This window comes from Corvus cornix, chromosome 4 (assembly GCF_000738735.6).
Source record: "Corvus cornix cornix isolate S_Up_H32 chromosome 4, ASM73873v5, whole genome shotgun sequence".
NCBI classification, from domain to species: domain Eukaryota; kingdom Metazoa; phylum Chordata; class Aves; order Passeriformes; family Corvidae; genus Corvus; species Corvus cornix.
Window position 1 is genome coordinate 30,946,349 of NC_046334.1, and position 15,216 is coordinate 30,961,564.

Sequence of the window (15,216 nt, forward strand, 5' to 3'; positions counted from 1 at the left end):
GGTTTAAATCTATAATTTCTGTTGCATCTGGGGACTCTAAATGCCTCCTAATGTTAGGCATGTAGGTGATGTGCCTAGTGATCTTAGTTGTTGTGGATTCTCCTGCAATCCGGTGAAAAGAAATAGTTGTGTCCAAGCAACAGTTCATATCACCTTCAGTATGTGTCTAGCAGTGCCTGATACTGCTTTGTGAATGTGTAAATTCACTTGTTACATCTTTCATATTATGGAATTATATAATTTTTGTGGGTTTGACAAGTGCACAAATTTACTTTGCCTAGCGAGGCTTCTATTTTTGAATGAAATTCTTAGGTGTTGTTTTAGAGAAAAGAATATAAAAGCAGAAATACTGGTAAGAGTAATGTGATTCCTGGTACCACGGAGGTATACCAAAATGTGGTGAGCTTTTGCTCTCGTACACAGAATCAGTCATTTGTAATCAGTCATCTCCACCAGTGTAATGGAGAATGGAGATTAATATAATAAATCCCTCATATGTACTAATGGCAATTACTCGGAAAAAGGAAAAAATCACCATAGCTAAGGCTTTAGGAATAGTAAAATGGTATAATGTTAAACAAAATTATGGTTTTATAACGAGGTGTGACAACCAAAAAGACATATTCGTTCATAGAGCTGCTATTAAAAAGAATAACCCTGAAAAATGCATCCCAAGCTTGGGATATACAGAGGTGGCAGAGTTCAAAATTGTGCAAGGTAGAAAAGGATTACAAGCAGCAAATGTTACTGGGCCTGGGGGTATTCCGGTCAAAGGCAGCCATTATGCACAAAATTATAAACAATATCCATCCCAGCAGCTTCCCTACCAACAACCTACTTTGCCCTTTTACCCTATAACCAGTATGAACCCTTTCCTAAGTTTACCCCATCCCCAGTTTATTCCTAATCCCTTTTTCACCCCATGGCTTCCCTATACAATTCCCTTTCCCTACAACTCCTCTCCGATGCCGAGGGGGGAATGAAAAGGGGGAGGGAAGAACTTAAACCCTCTCCTGCCTCAGTTCCCCAACAAAGTGTGCACAGAGAGTCCTGTCTCCCTTCTGTCAGCCTTAAGATATTCCTAAGAATCTGTTTGGACATTTAAAGACTCAGGAGAGTGGTTTGTTCTGTTTTGAAACTGTCCTTGTTATATCATGTTTATCCAGTTGTTTTCAATGTTAAGTTTTAAATCTCCTTTTGTTAAAAATAAATGGGTGAAATGTCAGGGTCTCCTCCCCCCGCCGTGTAGCCCTGGCAGAGGGGCCCTGAGGGCACAGACACGGGGTTTCCCTGCCCCTGCTCAGCCTCGTTCCCGTTGGTTGGTTTGTGTTCCCTGCGCGGGCAGAAGGACCCTTGGTCCCGTGATTGAGCAGCTCCTCGGCAGAGCTCCGGCCATGCGGCTGGAGAAATAAACACCTCTGAAACAGCTATCAAGAATCAGTCCATATGTATTTCTTTTCCATGGGCCTCATCTGATACATCATGTTGCAGTATCCGCACTGTAACAGCAATTTTATTTTTGATTGTATTCTTTGGAGGATCTCTGGGCACTTCAGAAGAATTAGTGGATTATGCCTCACAGCAGCCCATAAGATGGTAAGTATTATTACTGTATTTTGTAAATGTGAAAGAACTGTGTTTTATTACTAAACAGAGAACTTGCGATATCAGTCAAGTCCATGGCAAATAACTTTTCCCTATAGAAAAATCTCACTCCTTCAAATACAAGACATGTGCCATGTTTATATTTCAGCAAACGAGCCATTGCTGAATTACTTTAACTTGATTGCGCAGGAGTGAGACACTTTTAGGACATACCCTGTGAATGTCACTGAAGTGCTGTAGCATAAAAAATAGATTGCAACTGAGACAGGATGTGTAATCTCTGTTCTTTGGTCTTGACTATTGGCTGTAGCTGACAGCAGAACAGCAGCTGGTTTGATGGGGCTGCACAATAATTAGGGCTAAGAAGATCCAGCCCTCTCTGTTGAACTGCTGTTGGCCTTCCTTACCGTATTACCTCATCTCCTGCTGCAGGGATTGGCAATCCTTCAGGCAGGCATGCACAATATTGGTTTCCCCCACCTTGAGTTAGAGGTATGAAAGTAGCAGGGGCTGTATGTGCTGCTTCTCAGAGATTGGGCTGAGTGAGGGGTCCTGTGAGGGGGTAACCTCCAGCACCTGTGGGATTTGGCTTTGAAGGGCACAAGGGTCAGGCATATGTTCCTCCTGGTGCCGCAGCTTTCAGTACCTAGCTCTGCACGAGTTCTGCTGGCTCTAGACACTAGAAGATTTTACCACACGCTTGTGGCTGTTCACTCTCAAGCTAAGTTTCAGTACCTGTAGCCGTTGTTCCATGGAGACGTGACTAGCCATATGGTGGTGCTGCTTCTACCCATTTTATTACCTAAATTTAATTACCAGGCAATTAGAATATCTAGACAGACAAATGTAATAACCTACTGTCATGCTTCATGGTAAATAATGTCTGTAGTAGCGAAAGCAATGTTATTTGACTTAATATAAATGTGCTTGACATATGCCATCTCAAGTGAGATGAACATGATGCCTAAGACAAACTCAGTAGTAACATGTGGTCCCTGTTGTTCAAAAGCTCTGGAAACCCTTCCGTAATCAATAACAGTAAAGTTCTAAAGAATGAAAGAGTGGTCATAATCATTTATATATGAGTTAATGCAAGCCAGAAGAAATGTGTAACCAAATGCAGACAGGAACTGAAGAACAGCTATGACTTAGTCCAAGAAATTCTGTACTAAAGACTCTAACTTTAATAAGACCCTAATGCCTAAGACACAGCTGAGAAACCTTTGTGCAAAACAGAAGGAATATATAAATAAAGGATGTTAAATGGTGTTTGTCTGTAATTGGATACAGCATAAATGCCCTGAAAATGTTAACCTAATTCTGTCCAAATCTGAAAAAAACCTTTGCTCTTTCCACCCAAAATTTCTTCTAATTTTGCAGAGGTGCACTTGGAGATGTAATTGAAAGAAAACTATAATTCTAATAGCTGAGCAAACCCTATTCCAATCCAACACTACAAAGTGGAGGAGGAAAGAAATTAGTTACAACCCCTCATGTAGGAAAAAAAAAGGTGCGAAATAATAAAAAAATTAGTTTTCCTAATAAATCAAATATATTGCATTTTCGGCTTCTGCCCTTCTAAAATAAAAGAAAGCAAGAGGTTGTCAGTGGCAAAAATACTACATTGTTGGATTTTAATGGAATTGTAAAACCCATTCCTCAACCTTTGTGATGATGTAGTGGAAATGCAAGATGCTACTCACAGTTCTGCTTGGTTTCATTCAGTGTCAGAGTTGCCTTTTGTTGTCAGTGGGGTGCAGTTCCTATGGAGTGAAGCAGCGCATACAGCGTGGACTAAAGTGCCTCAAAACAGCTGTGTGCTGCCTTAGGCAGTACCTCAGTGGTTAACAGGGATAATGAATGTGCACACTAACAACAGTGAACGCAGCCAGTTTAAGGATCAAGACCAAAGGTTATTTTTGGGTAAGACAAAGAAGAAGATGAAAATACACAGCCATGCAGGAATAGCGTTGTGAGCAGATTTAGGTCCTTGGCAAAAACAAAGATTCTTCTTCCTCTGCTGTTACTTTGTAACAAAGGTTTTAACCTGAAACATACATAGCTAAAATACTGCTTCAAGCTGCCTTTAACTTCGTAGAAGCTCTGTTCTGCTGAGGGCTGGGCAGAGCAGAAGGGAAGAGTAGTAACTAGGGCTTACTGAAAACTAGTGGGGCTTTCTGCTGGGGCATGCATTACTGAGCAGTCACTTTGCTACCTTTTGAAAGGATAGGGATGCTCCTAGACTCTTCATGCTGGTGCAGGTACGTGTGCAGGTACAGAAACCTCATACCAGAGAGAATGCTGCAGTGTTTCAATAGTTATAGGTTTTTGGCCAAAAGAGTGAAAGAGCACATGAAGTGAAGAGTGACATATGCAATGCCCCTGTCCACCTCTGCTATCCTGGACATGCCAAGTCTTCCTGCTCTTTTTCTAGTCCACAGCAGATGAGTGATATAGCAAGTTGACTGGTTGCTCTATTCTCTCTCCTGTACCTGTAAGATGACGAGCTCGTGCTACCACTGGAAGAGTAGCACTGGGCTCTGGTGACAAAGTAAGCAGGTACCAGTGACTGGCAAGTGCATACTGCAGCCAAGGGAGATTCCAGAGTGTCAGAAATGTCTCACCTTGGTTCTGTGTCTGGATGTTTAAACACTGAGTCAGCATCCCAATGCACTGTGTTATTCTGGAAGAAAGTTACTCCATTTACTCCTCAGGTTCCTGATTCCTGGGGTCAGAGACTGGCCTATAATTGCAGCTGTCAGCTCACTGTTAAATAGAGAGATGTAAAATACCTCCTTGCACATCATTTATTAACATTTAAAACCCATCAGGGGACATATAAAACATTCCTTTTTTTGTAACATTTATAAACTACTGAGGAGCGCAGAAATATTCCCCCTTATTAATTACGGTAATTTAGGCGATGTCCGTGGAGGGCTGGTGAGCACAGCAGCTATGATTCTCCTCCACAATCCTTTTATTTCTAGGCACTGAGATTCCCCAGAGCCCCTTCCAGCTGCAAATTCTCCTGGCATGAAGAAGGGTAATGCTGGAGAGCGAATGTATTTTCAGACCATGTATACATGAGGGAGTTCCACAAAGATTACTGGTAAGCCTGCTTAGTTAAACCAATGGAAAATGTGGCATGGACAGTCTTATTTCATCTGGTCACTTCTTTTAGGTTTGGATTAGGTTTGAAATCAAGTAAACTCCCATTTAACATCTTTAAATAAAGATGTATGAAGGCATTCACATCAGTTTAACTTGAATTGTTTCGGTCAGATTTAAATGAAACCGGTGCAACTTTCTTGTACTGAGGTGACCTCAGTAAATACAAATTTCTGTCTCTGTTCTACAGACCAGAGGAGCTGCAGCTCTTCTGGGTTTTCACAAGGCATAATTTCAGTCACCTATGCCAGGAGCCAGTGGGAATTATAAGCTTTGCTGGATGAGGGTAAATCAAGTGAGGGACATTTAGTGGTCAGGAAAGGAACATGAAGGAAGGCAGCTTTACTTGTCACTTGATGAAAATGAACACAGCCACTTATTTGAACGCCTCCAGGTCTAGTGCTGTGAATGGTTGGGCTGGCCATAGGCCCTCAGTGACTTGTTATTGTTGGAGTATCCACTGGGGCTAGTACACATGGGGTAGTCCAAGTGATGCATCTGACTGGGGAAGGGTCAGCCTGCAGCATGTATAGATGGCAAATTCCCTTCAGAGCCTTTACTCCTCTGCTGGGCCAATACATAGCTATGTGAGAGAGCAAGAGAATGGGCAGGTACCTGAATCCCTTGGGTTATTTCAGCCAGATGATGCAAAGTAAGAAATTCAGCTACTTTCAGTTCATGAAACCTTTGTGGTGCGTGTGTTCTCCTGCAGTAGTGTGACATTTGGAGAATGGAGTATGTTATGCTGAATGTCATCTTGAGTTTCCCCCATGAAATAATTTGAAGAGTGTTCCCCAGCTGCACATGCTGAGCTGTGAGAATTGTTGCTGAAAGCACATAATGTGGTGTATACTTAATTTTAAATGGCTCCATCATGGAGAAGTGTTAGAGAATTACTGTGGTTTTGAAGGGTACAGATATGTGGTTTTCTTTATCAGAGGTGAAGTCATATAAACACTGCTTGTCACTTTCTTGCTATGCATTGCTGTGTCACCTGTGCTTCAGTGAGTGTCCCAAAACAGTGATGGAAAAGCACTGGATCTAAAGTAGTAGGGTTCTTGAGCCAGAGGGGAGCTGAGTAGATCCAGTGCCGAAAGGGGAATTCTTCTGCAGAGGTATTCTTCCCATTACTGTGCCACTAAGCCATATATCATTGGAGGGCTGAAATTTGTTTTTATCAATTCAGGAACAAGATCCTACATCTGTTCCTAATTACAGGTAGGGGTCTCAGAGGAGGTCTGAGTTACCGTGTATGTGGATATCAAAATGCATAGCTCTCATTATTTGAATAGGTAAATAATTTTATTCATCATCTGTGCAGGGACATAGGAAGCGTAGCCCAGGAGATGTTAACAATTAACAGCAATCTCATCTGCATTACTGGCTATCAATATCTTCAGCTCTTCTGCTCAGTAGTTTAATATTGACTGTGTAAATCCTCTGAAAAGGGATAATTTTCTTTTTCATGTGAATTGAACATTTACAAATATATTTCTAGTTTTGTTCAGAATGAATTTACATCATTTTTTTCTACAGAGGATATGATTTACGGTTTTTGCTGTCTGTGGGGGAATGAGGGACCAAGTGTCTTCCATAAAATGTGCACTACCACAGCTTGTGACTGGCTTCCATTCAGGTCAAAGTGCTAACCACCGTGCAGGACTGCTTCCTGTGCCTGAAGTAGGTAAGTTCCCTGGACCCAAAAATTTCGTTTTGACAGAGCTGGTATTGTTTCTTGTCATTTTGAAGGCATCTGTCCCTGTTCCATACAGTGTACAGTTTTACTTTCCAGTAAAAGCAAGGATTTGGTCTTAGTTTTTAAAAGGCCTCACCCTCACTGTACAGTTACTCTAGTTGCTTGCAAAAAGGTCCCATGTAAGAAATGCACCAGCCTGTATTGATACAATTTATTGCTATAGATTCAAACAGACATGAGAGAAAAATAACAAAAAAGTGTAGTTATTTGCAACCAAATACACTGCTATTAGTATTTTTAACTTGAGCTGGCTTACCTGAAGCACACTAGTGCCTTTTACTGAAGCCATCTGCATAGCCAGAGAGTATGGGCAAGAAATGGGGTTAGTACCACATACCAGATGCTGATACCACTCCTCTGTGTAGTTTAACCATGACACTACAACGTGGCTCTGCTCCCTGTAGAAATTGTAACTCAAGGACTGTTAACTCAACCCTCTGTTAAACTGTAACTGCTGGAAACTTTTTTTTATGTTAGAAATTCAATGGTATTCCAAGCAGTACAAAATACTGCTGACAGATTTGTTCTGCCCACTGCTAATTGTGGTAGCAAAAGTGCTTTGATGGTTTCTATATATGAGGCTGGGAAATCCCTCTGAGGAACTTAACACATGCAGTAATGTAAAATACACAGGTGCTGTTACTCGAATTTTTCAGTTTGTTGAGGTGAACAGCAGTTACCTGCCAATGGGAACAGGAGACAGTCTGGTGATTTCAAATCAGTGCATTTAATTTTAATTCAGTACCAAGCACGTTGCTGGAGTTATTAGTAAAGCAATCAGTTTGGGAGCAACTACAGCAATATGGGTGGTAAATAGATGGCAGCATGGATTTATTAAAAGTAAGTAATACGAACTAACTTAATTTCTTTCTCTGAAAGGATAAAAAGCTTAGTGAATAAGGTGAATCCACCAGAATCGTGTATCTCTGTTTCACAGACGTTTTTGTTACAGTTCGGTAAGAACCGTATGAAAAGACAGTCTCGTAAGAAAATTAGAAGTGTGAATAAGATATAATATTTTATAAAATATGATGCTTTGTAAGTCATTTTGAGTGACAGTAAATATATATGTCAAGGTATATCTGAAGTGCTTGTCACATTGGTTCTTATATATGTATTAATAACTCAGTTTTGAGAGAGGAGAATGCTATCTTCTGGGAATCAATTCTGGCTCAAATACTAAGTTAATGTGCTCTATTTTTACTAATTGTTTTGATGGTAGGACTAAGATTTCATTGATTGTATGTGTGAATGATATTAGTCTTCTTGGGACTGCAAAAACCATGCAGAGAGTAGTCATTAAAATATCCCCTTCTATGTAAATGTTCTTGGCATATGCACTAGAATCTTGGACAGGGAATAGGTGCATAGCTGTGCCAGTTTAGAATTTTGCCTATAAAGAAAAACTCCTTCTGTCCTACCTGGGATCAAGAAATTTGCTTTCTATCTGCAATTACTCTAAAAAACCCAAACCCCAAAAAACCTCACCTTGAAAAACTTACATTAAAAGAACATTAAGGTTGTGAAGCCAACCACTGAGTAATTAGGAAGTAATAGAATTCAAGTGGCCTGTATAATTTTATTTCAGCTTTCTAATGCATATTTATTATGAAGCAGTCTTTAATTCCAGGAATTCACACTATTTTTAACTCAGGATTCTCAAGATTTCTCCAGGTAGCTGTCTGCAAAGGGAGGAATTTCATCCAGAAAGCTATTAGCTTCATGCAATTTCATGAAAAATTCCTCAGAACTTCATTGCAGGCCAGTTTACAGCCCACCATTCCTAATTGTATTCTTGCAAAATGGAGATGTGCAGGCAGAGACATTGAAGCACTTCAGAATAATGTTTCAGAAGCACTACAAAGAAACATGTAGTTCTGAAGTGCAACAATGATTTAAGAAATTGGTGAAATCTAACTTTTTAAAAAAATAAATAAAAATCCTTCCAAATTCAAGTTTCAGTGCAGATATTTTGCAAGGTCTGTAATTAAAGTCATAATATGATCTATACGTACACTGAATCTTTGTGTCTGAAGGTTCGCACTGTTGCCTTAGATGCATGACAAGTAGGCATTTTCTGTTGGATGCTCTGGATAATACCATTAGATACACAATAATTAGGTGTTTTCATCTCATTAATATTCATTTTCATACATTTAAATGCCTCTCTTATAGCATTTGTTAATTAACATACGTTTACAATGGTATATTCCTCTTCCCCATTCACCCATTCTGACTAATTTAATGAGCTGACATATCAGATGACTTCTCTTACAGGATTCTGCTCTTGTATCTTTGGTGGGAACAAAGGAGTGGTTATCGTGCTGTTTGCAAGCGCTGTTAGTGCAGCTATTTTTTCTCATAAGGAGTCTGAGCCATAGAGAGTCTGTCCTCAGTGATGCTATTGCAAAATAGAGGGCTCCTCACTGTCTATTTCCTTTTACTTGTATTGTTAAAACCTGCATCACAGAAGCAAAGCTTGTGCCCTAATGTGTTATTCAATTTGAAAGCAAATACAGTTTGTAACCCTAAAAGTTTGTGTTTTGTGCATCTCAGAGAGTAGAGTGCAGCCCATGAGACTGTAGTGAGGGACCCACCAACATTAAAAAAAACCAACCCTTTAGTCATACTTGTAAGTAGGGCTAATTTAAAAGGTAAACTAAAACATTCAGGGGAGTTGAAGGAAATCCCCATCTCCTGATAATGTCTGCAAGGAGGTGAAATAGTAACTGAAATGCTGCTGTATAATTACACCTGCTGGGGATCTTCATTATGATTCTTTGGTTTCTCTGGAGTCTGACTATTAGTGTTAAGTTAGACAGCTTGCCTGTGTATCGTACAAATATTTTAACAGACCATGCACAGCACCTCCCACAATAAAGTCTGTGGTTTCAGTTCCTGTGTTGCTGCTGAAGGATAAATAATAATAATAATAATAATAATAGAAGCAAAACACATACAGAAAATAAACAGTTCCTTCTGTAGGTTTAGCAGATAAAGTTTTTCGCGTACACTGCAGTTTTTCGAGTCTAATTTCACCAAAAATTCAGGTGAAAAACTCCTGTAAAATTCTTCATACTGATACATCAAAAAGCAATCTCAGCAGTTAACAGATTATTCAAATTCAAAGGGAGAAAACACACCTGGAGGGGAATTTTCAAAAAGGCTCAATGTCAACTTAATTCTGTTCCCACTGAAGTCAATGGGAGTTAAGCCAGTACAGAGCATTTTTCAAATCTTAACCCTGGGATCTGCATACCCATCTAAGTTCGATGAGGTTTACTCTTTAGGAGATTCCAAGTTATTAAGGGAGAGATTTTCAGTAGCACCTGAGGGATTTAGAAGCACAGTTCAATTAGTCTTTCAGTGCAATTTGTGCTTCTAAATACCTGAGACAGGTTTGAAAATCTCACGCTAAAACCCTGTCTCAGCTGTTGGTTAAAGCCTCAGTGCACATGTCTATTCTGATAAAAATAGGATTGCAGTGCGAGGCACATGCAGGATTTTGCGTGTGGTTGGATGGTACGCCAGGAGAATAGGCTGTCACATCCTCGTTAACTATAAATGAAGGGCACTGTCAAATGAGGAGCGTTTGAACAACACTGCAAACACTGCCACCGCCGTCCTGTGCTGGGCTCTGCTTAATATTGAGGAGTCACGTTCTGTGACCTGTGTTAAACTGAGAGGCATAGAACTCCCTGAAGATGCAAGGAGGGTAAGTTAGTATTCATTTTGAGCACGATGAAAGGATCTGGTGCCCCACTTTTTGGATTGGCATATCATTTAGGAGTGATGGATGTGGTTATACGTCAGTGAACATGATTTACATGGGTTTAAATGGCTCCTTTTGACGTGTTTTTTGTACAGTGCTACTGCAGCCACCCAACAAAACCCTGCCCTGCTAGTGCACTGAAGATGATCAGATTTAGGTGTCTTGACAGCCCTTGCTTTTTCTGCTGGCAAGGAGAGACATATCCCTCCTTTCCCAAATTTCATGGAAGAGAAAACACACTTCCTTTTAAATGTCTGAAAGAGAAAAGAGCAGAGAATTCTGTCAGTGTGTTAGAAACTGGGAGATTCAGCTGTGGCTCTTAGGAGGAAGGGTTCAAAGTCCAGTGTTCCTACATTTCCGGGCAGCTTGTCTGGCAGTGCCAATTTAACCCCCATCACTGTTTGGAAGCTCCAGCTATGAAATGCCGGTGGTTCAAAGGTTAGTCTGCCTTCTTTGCTCATAGGATGCAGTGTATGTTTCACACAGAAGTGGGCAATATGCCTCTTTTAGAGGTCAGATTCTCCTTGAGATAGATCTAAGCACTCCCACTGATGGAAAATAGTTGGATAGCTACTGAACAACATTACTACCAGAATGATGTTTTGTATTACACTGGTCCTCCGCAAGACCTCTTGTGAAAGTGCCTTGCTTTACATTTTGAGTCTGCTGTGGTGTACTTGAAGGAATTTGGGGGCCAGAAGAAAGGAAGAAATTGGAGTAAGAAGCTGATAAAGAAGTTGTTTTCCTTTGAAATGGGTGGCTAAAAAAGGATACTAAATTTGAATTATTTTAGTGTGCACTACACCACAAAAAAAAATGAAGAGGAAGCTTTTGATTTATTGCAGGGACTGTCCTAGTCACTCGGAATTTAAGCCTAGCAGAAAAATCAGTCTTAGTCTTTACTTGGGTAAGCAGATGGGTGAAAGAAAGTAAGTCTGTTTTTGTACCATCTCTTCTTCTCAGCAAGCCTTGTACTCATGTCACAGGGAGGAGCAGCAGGAACATTACAGCAGCAGACCTAGAGAAATGCCAGATGCTCTTCTGTGAGCAAAGGGGGATGAAGCAGCAGGAAATGAAAGGAGCCTCATCCTGATGAAAGCAGAGAGGTAGCAAGCTCTGCGAAGCAGGGTGAAATAGCTGCCCACTCTGTCAAAGGAAGGAGTCTGGGAGGTGAAGTAGCAGTAATTCACACAAACCATGCCAGCCTATTCAAGGGACTACTGTGTAATTCAATACAGAGTGAAGAATTACCATCTTTATACACTATTGAACCTAAACCAAGCCCACAGCCAAACTGTTTCAAGGGAAAGCATTTGCACTTGTACTGGAAATAACAGTTAATGAATGTCTCTAGAAGCTTCAGATTACATGAAGAGTTGAGATTTACTGTCTGAGTAGGATATCTCTTATGACAGTACTTTTGTTTAAATATAGATTCCCCTTTGGAGCTGCTTGATAAAGGAAAATACAACCAACAATGTTATGGAGCTCACATTTCAGAGAAAAGAATTCTGCAGAGAACTGCTGCTTCTGAGGCCTTCCGAGTACACTAAAGTAGGAAAGCTCTGAGTGTCAGAAGGGTGGAAGAGGATTTGTAATAGGCAGTTCCTAAACTGAATAAGGCAAGGCAGTGTGTGGCTGGCTCATCATCAGGACAAAAAATGGTTGCATTATGGGGAGGCTAATGTCATGGACCTAGGATAGGTCAAGAGGCAACTGAATTAGAGGTGAGAAAAGGGAATCATATAATGGTTTGGGTTGGAAGAGACCTTTGAAGGCCATATAGATCAACCCCCCTATAATAAGCAGGGACATCTTCAACTATATCAAGTTGCTCAGAGCCCTGTCTAACCTGACCTTGAATGTTTCCAGGGAGGAGGGATCTACAGCTTCTCTGGGCAGCCTGTTCCAGTGTTTCACCACCCTCACAGTAAAAAAATTCTTCTAATATATCTAGTCTGAATCTACCCTTTTTTGGTTTAAACCCATTCCCCTCGTTCCTATCACTACAAGCTGTATTAGAAAGTCTGTCCCCATTTTTCTTATATAAGACCCTTTCATGCGCTCTAAGGCTGCTATAAGGTCTCCCCAGAGCTTTTTCTTTTCCAGGGTGAACAACCCTAAGTCTCTCAGCATGTATTCATATGGGAGGTACTCCGGCCCTCTGATCATTCTGATGGCCCTACTCTGGGCTCGCAACATTCCTGTACTCAGCTGGATGCAGTGCTGCAGGTGGGGTCTCACCAGAGAGAGTGGATGGGGAGAATCATCCCCCTTGACCTGCTAGCCAGGCTCCTTTTGATGCAGCCCAGGATATGGTTGTCTTCCTGGGCTGCCAGCACTCATTCTCATGTTAAGGTTCTCATCAACCAACTCCTGAGTCTTTCTCCTCAGGGCTGCTCTCAACACATTCTCTGCCCAGTCTGTATTTGTGTTTGGCATCACTTGAAGCCACATGCAGGATCTTACACTAGGCCTCCTTAAATAGCATGAGATTCCTATGGGCCCATTTCTTGAGTTTGTCCAGGTCCCTCTGGATGGTGTCCCATCCCTCAGGTGTTTCAGCTGTACCACATAGCTTGGTGTCACATGCAAATTTGCTGAGGGTGCACTCAGTCCCTTTTTCTGTGTCATTGGTGAAGGTATTAAATACTACTGGTCCCAGTACAGATCCCAGAGGGACACCACTTGGCATCAGTCTCCATCCAGACACCAGGTTGTTTACTGCAACTCTTTGAGTGTGACCATTCAGCTAATTCCTTATCCATGGAATAGTCTGCCCATCTCTCCAATTTAGAGATGAGGATGTTGTGGGGGACTGTCAAAGGCCTTGCAGAGGTCCAGATGGATGACATCTGTAGCTCTTGCCTTGTCCACTGAATGGAAAAGCTGTTGGAATAGTCACAGGAAAATGCAGCATGAAGAGAAGGATGTAAAGAAGTGAGGAGATGACAAAAGTATCCCCATACACAGAAAAAAGACTGAAGAGTTCTGGGTAACTTTTCTGATTTGGGCTGCAAAAGTGTCTGATGCACAGAGACTCCTATATGGTGGTCAGTCTCTGAACAGGCACTTAATGCAGTCTTATTTTAGTTTAGATTTTGTGAACAACTGCAGCTCCTGATAATCAAACACTGGAAATATCCTTTTGATTCTGCATGGCTTTCCTGGCCTGGAGGCTAGATCCAGAGTGATGGGTAATGGGAGCTTTGACAGGAGCTCTGCACAGATTGGTGATTTGGAGAGCAGCATTTTCTTCACTCTCGGTATAATCTTGGAGGAAGTGAGTCACTGCTATCTTTCTTTCATTTGCTTGGAAGTTGTGCGGGTAGGAAGAACATATTACAGAAGAGTCAAATTTGCTGTCCTTCCTTCCTATACTTGTGTCTCTCTTGTGCTAACTTATCCCACTTAATGCAGAAGGAACCACTCATCTCGAAATGGGGTTCATAAACCTGTCCCTGTCTAAAAGGGACAGAGGAGCTATTTAATTAATGGCTTCTGTTCATACCTGCCACCCAGCCTAGCCTACTCGTGCCTTTACCTGGCTCAAGGGGAATAGATGATAGGGCACTAGTGCTGTAGTGTTCCCTTCCAGGCAGAACCTGAGACCTGTTCAGCTTCATGGGGAAACAGTGACCCTGCAGCAGCAAACCCTCTGCGAGATATTAATCCTGCTGTAAGGATGACAGCGGTGCAAAGTTGTCTTAACATCAGCATTAGCAGGATGGACAGGTGAGGTGTAGAAATAGGTGATACAAGAATTTTGGGACATTCCTTGGGGCCATCCATAAGACCATGCAGATCTAGGTCCTCTAAAGATGCTTCTCCTTCCTGACCCCCCGATGAGCTGTTCTCACGATGCTGAGGCCGAAGGCTGGGACAGAGTGCATATCCTAAGGTAAAGTGGAAATAGAAATATATACCACAACTCATGCTGTTCTCCTTCCTGACGCAATCAAGTACTCTTAAGTTTTACACACCAGTGCACAGATTACTGGCATTTACTAGGAATAATGAGGAGCAGGCTGGCAACTGCTTGGAGGCACATGGAATATACAGGCAATTGCTCTGGAGCATGGGGAACACACAGGCAATTCAATTCCCAACTGGTTTCTAGGCAGGAGCAACCAATTAAAATTAAAAGAATAAAAGACTGCAAGCTTGGGACTGATGATACGCTCTGGAGAGAGGAGTTGCCAACAGCTTGTGCTACAAAGATGCCTCTCTTTCAATGGATTTCAAGTGGTGAAAGAAACTCAGGTAAAAGATCATTCTTTTCTTTTGGCTTCCCTGATCTTCATGTACTCAGTCATACAGCCAAAATTCCTACAAAGACAGACGGGGCTGCTCCCCGTGAATTCCAAACAGCAAGCCAGCCTTTTGAGAGCTGATGCAGTGAATATGCCAGCAGTCAGCTATACTGAGGAAGTGAGATTTTAAAACTGGGTATCAGGTACCTGAGTAGAGAATGTTGAATGATGAGGCTTAGATAATCTACTAATGAGAGCGTGCTATTTTTATATATCTATATCTATCTATGTCTATATATCTATATATTAAATGATTTAGGAATAATAATAAAAAAATCCATCTGATGTGTCTTTCACATTAGTTGTTCATGTGTCTCTGAAGCAAACCTCCTCTTCTGATGAGGAAAACTGAAGTCTGACTGGGTGAGGTTATTAGACATATGTAGGATCTGCAAATCTGGGATTTATGCTGTGTCCATCACAGTGGTCTCTGAGGATCATATGGAAAGTGTGTAAGTTTTAACTGTAATTACAGAACTGCAGCTACCATGGGGCAGATGAAGCTGTAAATCATAATCTGTCATTGGTTATGAAGTCAAAACATGCTTCCCTTGCCTCTCTGAGAAAACATGTGAAAGTTGATTAACTAGTCAGGGAGAGGC

The 15,216-nt window shown here is 41.3% G+C and overlaps 1 protein-coding gene across 1 annotated transcript in view; it reads left to right on the forward strand.

The window, feature by feature from the left end:
• The first annotated feature begins 4,520 nt into the window (after positions 1-4,520).
• Positions 4,521-15,216, forward strand: part of CXXC4 (CXXC finger protein 4) — a 133,220-nt gene continuing 122,524 nt past the window's right edge. The window contains exons 1-2 of the transcript XR_005601754.1: positions 4,521-4,714; positions 6,310-6,457. The gene's annotated coding sequence lies outside the window, so the exon portion shown is untranslated. The remainder of the gene's footprint in view (positions 4,715-6,309; positions 6,458-15,216) is intronic.